Here is a 7,361-nt window from a genome sequence, read left to right as displayed (position 1 = left end):
TACTGTATCCCTTGGACCTTGTTATTGACAATGAAACAAAGAAATTGCATCCGAATTTAATACAAAAGGCAACATGCCGACTTAAGTACAAGAGGACTGACACTCTCACTTTCTATGGTTTGGACTTCTCCTGTGATTCCAGTTTTAGATTCCGATGCTTCAGTTCGGGTTTACTGTATCCCTTGGACCTTCTTATTGACGATGAAACACAGAAATTGCATCCGAATTTAATACAAAAGGCACAATGGCGACTCAAGTACAAGAGGACTGACACTCTCACATTCTATGATTTGAACTTCTCCTGTGAGTCCAGTTTTAGATTCCGATGCTCCACTTCAGGTTTACTGTATCCCTTGGACCTTCTTATTGACGATGAAACACAGAAATTGCATCCTAATTTAATACAAAAGGAACAATGCCGACTTAAGTACAAGTGGACTGACACTCTCACTTACTGTGATTTGAACCTCTCCTGTGAGTCCAGTTTTAGATTCCGATGCTTCACTTCAGGTTTAATGTATCCCTTGACCCATCTTATTGACGATGAAACACAGAAATTGCATTCGAATTTAATACAAAAGGCACAATGCCGACTTAAGTACAAGAGGACTGACACTCTCACTTTCTATGGTTTGGACTTCTCCTGTGATTCCAGTTTTAGATTCCCATGCTTCAGTTCAGGTTTACTGTATCCCTTGGACCTTCTGATTGACGATGAAACACAGATATTGCATCCGAATTCAATACAAAAGGCACAATGGCGACTCAAGAAAAAAAGGACTGACACTCTCACATTCTATGATTTGAACCTCTCCTGTGAGTCCAGTTTTAGATTCCGATGCTTCACTTCAGGTTTATTGTATCCCTTGGACCTTCTTATTGACGATGAAATACAGAAATTGCATCTGAATTTAATACAAAAGGCACAATGCCGACTTAAGTACAAGAGGACTGACACTCTCACTTTCTATGATTTGAATCTCTCCTGTGAGACTAGTTTTAGATTTCGATGCTTCACTTCAGGTTTACTGTATCCCTTGGACCTTCTTATTCACGATGAGACACAGAAATTGCATCCGAATTTAATACAACGGGCACAATGCCGACGTAAGTACAAGAGGACTGACACTCTAACTTTCTATAATTTGATCCTCTCCTGTGAGACCAGTTTTAGATTCCGATGCCTCACTTCAGGTTTACTGTATTCATCGGAACTTCTTATTGACGATGAAACACAGAATTTGCATCGGAATTAAATTCAAAAGGCACAATGCCGACTTAAGTACAAGAGGACTGACACTTTAACTTTCAATGATTTGAACCTCTCCTGTGAGTCCAGTTTTAGATTCCGATGCTTCACTTCAGGTTTGCTGTATCCCTTGGACATTCTTATTGACTATGAAACAGAAATTTCATCCGAATTTAATACAAAACGCACAATGCCGACTTAAGTACAAGAGGACTGACACTCTCACATTCTATGATTTGAACCTCTCCTGTGAGTCCAGTTTTAGATTCCGATGCTTCACTTCAGGTTTACTGTATCCCTTGGACCTTCTGATTGACGATGAAACACAGAAATTGCATCCGAATTTAATACAAAAGGCACAATGCCGACTTAAGTACAAGAGGACAGACACTTTAACTTTCTATGATTTGAACCTCTCCTGTGAGTCCTGTTTTAGATTCCGATGCTTCACTTCAGGTTTACTGTATCCCTTGGACCTTCTTATTGACGATGAAACACAGAAATTGCATCTGAATTTAATACAAAATGCACAATGCCAACTTAAGTACAAGAGGACTGTCACTCTCACTTTGTATGATTTGAACCTCTCTAGTGAGTCCAGTTTTAGATTCCGATGCTTCACTTCTGGTTTACTGTATCCCTTGGACCTTTTAACTGACGATGAAACACAGAAATTGCATCTGAATGTAATACAAAAGGCACAATGCCGACTTAAGTATAAGAGGACAGACACTCTAACATTCTATGATTTGAACCTCTCCTGTGAGTCCAGTTTTAGATTCCGATGCTTCACTTCAGGTTTACTGTATCCCTTGGAAATCTTATTGACAATGAAACACTGAAATTGCATCCCAGTTTAATACAAAAGGCACAATGCCGACTTAAGTACAAGAGGTCAGACACTCTCACTTTCTATGATTTGAACCTCTCCTGTGAGTCCAGTTTTAGATTCCATTGCTACGCTTCAGGGCTACTGTATCTCTTGAACCTTCTTATTGACGATGAAAGTCAGAAATTGCATCCGAATTTAATTTAAAAGGCACAATGCCGACTTAAGTACAAGAGGACTGACACTCTCACTTACTATGATTTGTACCTCTCCTGTAAGTCCAGTTTTAGATCCCGAAGCTTCACGTCAGGGTACTGTATCATTTGGACCCGCCTATTGACGATGAACACAGAAATTGCATCCGAATTTAATACAAAAGCGACAATGCCGACTTAAGTACAAGACGACTGACATTCTAACTTTCTGTGATTTGAACCTCTCCCGTGAGTCCAGTTTTAGATTCTGATGCTTCACTTCAGGTTTAATGTATCCCTTGAACCATCTTATTGACGATGAAACACAGAAATTGCATTCGAATTTAATACAAAGGGCACAATGCCGACTTAAGCACAAGAGGACTGACACTCTAACTTTCTATGATTTGAACCTCTCCTGTGAGACCAGTTTTAGATTCCGATGCTTCACTTCAGGTTTACTGTATTCATCGGAACTTTTTATTGACGATGAAACACAGAATTTGCATCGGAATTAAATTTAAAAGGCACAATGCCGACTTAAGTACAAGAGGACTGACACTTTAACTTTCAATGATTTGAACCTCTCCTGTGAGTCCAGTTTTAGATTCCGATGCTTCACTTCAGGTTTGCTGTATCCCTTGGACATTCTTATTGACTATGAAACCGAAATTTCATCCGAATTTAATACAAAACGCACAATGCCGACTTAAGTACAAGAGGACTGACACTCTCACATTCTATGATTTGAACCTCTCCTGTGAGTCCAGTTTTAGATTCCGATGCTTCACTTCAGGTTTACTGTATCCCTTGGACCTTCTGATTGACGATGAAACACAGAAATTGCATCCGAATTTAATACAAAAGGCACAATGCCGACTTAAGTACAAGAGGACAGACACTCAAACTTTCTATGATTTGAACCTCTCCTGTGAGTCCAGTTTTAAATTCCGATGCTTCACTTCAGGTTTACTGTATACCTCGGAACTTCTTATTGACGATGAAACACAGAAATTGCATCTGAATTTAATACAAAATGCACAATGCCAACTTAAGTACAAGAGGACTGTCACTCTCACTTTGTATGATTTGAACCTCTCTAGTGAGTCCAGTTTTAGATTCCGATGCTTCACTTCTGGTTTACTGTATCCCTTGGACCTTCTAATTGACGATGAAACACAGAAATTGCATCCGAATTTAATACAAAAGGCACAATGCCGACTTAAATACAAGAGGACAGACACTCTAACTTTCTATGATTTGAACCTCTCCTGTGAGTCCAGTTTTACATTGCGATGCTTCACTTCAGGTCTACTGTATCTCCTGGACCTTCCTATTGACGAAGAAACACAGAAATCACAAAGTAATTTAAAACAAAAGGCACAATGCCGACTTAAGTACAAGAGGACTGACACTCTCACTTACTATGATTTGTACCTCTCCTGTGAGTCCAGTTTTAGATCCTGATGCTTCACGTCAGGGTACTGTATCATTTGGACCCGCTTATTGACGATGAACACAGAAATTGCATCCGAATTTAATACAAAAGCGACAATGCCGACTTAAGTACAAGACGACTGACATTCTAACTTTCTGTGATTTGAACCTCTCCCGTGAGTCCAGTTTTAGTTTCCGATGCTTCACTTCAGGTTTAATGTATCCCTTGAACCATCTTATTGACGATGAAACACAGAAATTGCATTCGAATTTAATACAAAAGGCACAATGCCGACTTAAGTACAAGAGGACTGACACTCTCACTTTCTATGGTTTGGACTTCTCCTGTGATTCCAGTTTTAGATTCCGATGCTTCAGTTCAGGTTTACTGTATCCCTTGGACCTTCTTATTGACGATGAAACATAGAAATTGCATACGAATTTAATACAAAAGGCACAATGCCGACTTAAGTACAAGACGGCTGACACTCTAACGTACTATGAATTGAACCTCTTCTGTGAGTCCAGTTTTAGATTCCGATGCTTAACTTCAGGTATACTGTATCCCTGGGACCTTCTCATTGACGATGAAACACAGAAATTGCATCCGAATTTTATACTAAAGTCACAATGCCGACTTAAGTACAAGAGGACTGACACTGTCACTTTCTATGATTTGAACCCCTCCTGTGAGTCCAGTTTTAGATTTCGATGCTTCACTTAAGGTTTTTTGTATCCCTTGGACCTTCTTATTGACAATGAAACAAAGAAATTGCATCCGAATTTAATACAAAAGGCACAATGCCGACTTAAGTGCAAGAGGACTGACACTCTCACTTTCTATGTTTTGAACCTCTCCTGCGAGTCCAGTTTTAGATCCCAATGCTTCACTTCTGGTTTACTGTATCCCTTGTACCTTCTTATTGACGATGAGAGACAGAAATTGCATCCGAATTTATTACAAAAGGCACAATGCCGACTTAAGTACAAGAGGAATGACACTCTAACTTTCTACGATTTGAACCTCTCCTGTGAGAACTGTTTTAGATTGCGATGCTGCACTTGAGGTTTCATTTATACCTTGGGTCTTCTTATTGACGATGAAACACAGAAATTGTATCCGAATATAATGCAAAAGGCACAATGCCGACTTAAGTACAAGAGGACTGACACTCACACTGTATATGATTTGAACCTCTCCTGTGAGTCCAGTTTTAGATTCCGATGCTTCACTTCAGGTTTACTGTATCCCTTGGACCTTCTTATTGACGATGAAACACAGAAATTGCTTCCGAATTTAATACAAAAGGCTCAATGGCGACTTAAGTACAAGAGGACTGACACTCTAACTTTCTATGATTAGAACGTTTCCTGTGAGTCCAGTTTTAGATTCCGATGCTTCACTTCAGGTTTACTGTATCCCTTGGACCTTCCTACTGACGATGAAACACAGAAATTGCATCTGAATTTAATACAAAAGGCACAATGCCGACTTAAGTACAATAGGACGGACACTGTCACTTTCTATGATTTGAACCCCTCCTGTGAGTCCAGTTTTAGATTTCGATGCTTCACTTCAGGTTTACTGTATCCCTTGGACCTTGTTATTGACAATGAAACAAAGAAATTGCATCCGAATTTAATACAAAAGGCAACATGCCGACTTAAGTACAAGAGGACTGACACTCTCACTTTCTATGGTTTGGACTTCTCCTGTGATTCCAGTTTTAGATTCCGATGCTTCAGTTCGGGTTTACTGTATCCCTTGGACCTTCTTATTGACGATGAAACACAGAAATTGCATCCGAATTTAATACAAAAGGCACAATGGCGACTCAAGTACAAGAGGACTGACACTCTCACATTCTATGATTTGAACTTCTCCTGTGAGTCCAGTTTTAGATTCCGATGCTCCACTTCAGGTTTACTGTATCCCTTGGACCTTCTTATTGACGATGAAACACAGAAATTGCATCCTAATTTAATACAAAAGGAACAATGCCGACTTAAGTACAAGTGGACTGACACTCTCACTTACTGTGATTTGAACCTCTCCTGTGAGTCCAGTTTTAGATTCCGATGCTTCACTTCAGGTTTAATGTATCCCTTGACCCATCTTATTGACGATGAAACACAGAAATTGCATTCGAATTTAATACAAAAGGCACAATGCCGACTTAAGTACAAGAGGACTGACACTCTCACTTTCTATGGTTTGGACTTCTCCTGTGATTCCAGTTTTAGATTCCCATGCTTCAGTTCAGGTTTACTGTATCCCTTGGACCTTCTGATTGACGATGAAACACAGATATTGCATCCGAATTCAATACAAAAGGCACAATGGCGACTCAAGAAAAAAAGGACTGACACTCTCACATTCTATGATTTGAACCTCTCCTGTGAGTCCAGTTTTAGATTCCGATGCTTCACTTCAGGTTTATTGTATCCCTTGGACCTTCTTATTGACGATGAAATACAGAAATTGCATCTGAATTTAATACAAAAGGCACAATGCCGACTTAAGTACAAGAGGACTGACACTCTCACTTTCTATGATTTGAATCTCTCCTGTGAGACTAGTTTTAGATTTCGATGCTTCACTTCAGGTTTACTGTATCCCTTGGACCTTCTTATTCACGATGAGACACAGAAATTGCATCCGAATTTAATACAACGGGCACAATGCCGACGTAAGTACAAGAGGACTGACACTCTAACTTTCTATAATTTGATCCTCTCCTGTGAGACCAGTTTTAGATTCCGATGCCTCACTTCAGGTTTACTGTATTCATCGGAACTTCTTATTGACGATGAAACACAGAATTTGCATCGGAATTAAATTCAAAAGGCACAATGCCGACTTAAGTACAAGAGGACTGACACTTTAACTTTCAATGATTTGAACCTCTCCTGTGAGTCCAGTTTTAGATTCCGATGTTTCACTTCAGGTTTGCTGTATCCCTTGGACATTCTTATTGACTATGAAACAGAAATTTCATCCGAATTTAATACAAAACGCACAATGCCGACTTAAGTACAAGAGGACTGACACTCTCACATTCTATGATTTGAACCTCTCCTGTGAGTCCAGTTTTAGATTCCGATGCTTCACTTCAGGTTTACTGTATCCCTTGGACCTTCTGATTGACGATGAAACACAGAAATTGCATCCGAATTTAATACAAAAGGCACAATGCCGACTTAAGTACAAGAGGACAGACACTTTAACTTTCTATGATTTGAACCTCTCCTGTGAGTCCTGTTTTAGATTCCGATGCTTCACTTCAGGTTTACTGTATCCCTTGGACCTTCTTATTGACGATGAAACACAGAAATTGCATCTGAATTTAATACAAAATGCACAATGCCAACTTAAGTACAAGAGGACTGTCACTCTCACTTTGTATGATTTGAACCTCTCTAGTGAGTCCAGTTTTAGATTCCGATGCTTCACTTCTGGTTTACTGTATCCCTTGGACCTTTTAACTGACGATGAAACACAGAAATTGCATCTGAATGTAATACAAAAGGCACAATGCCGACTTAAGTATAAGAGGACAGACACTCTAACATTCTATGATTTGAACCTCTCCTGTGAGTCCAGTTTTAGATTCCGATGCTTCACTTCAGGTTTACTGTATCCCTTGGAAAT

The sequence above is a fragment of the Schistocerca americana genome, unplaced genomic scaffold, assembly GCF_021461395.2.
Source record: "Schistocerca americana isolate TAMUIC-IGC-003095 unplaced genomic scaffold, iqSchAmer2.1 HiC_scaffold_29, whole genome shotgun sequence".
Taxonomy (NCBI): Eukaryota; Metazoa; Arthropoda; class Insecta; order Orthoptera; family Acrididae; genus Schistocerca; species Schistocerca americana.
This window is presented reverse-complemented; position numbering follows the sequence as displayed.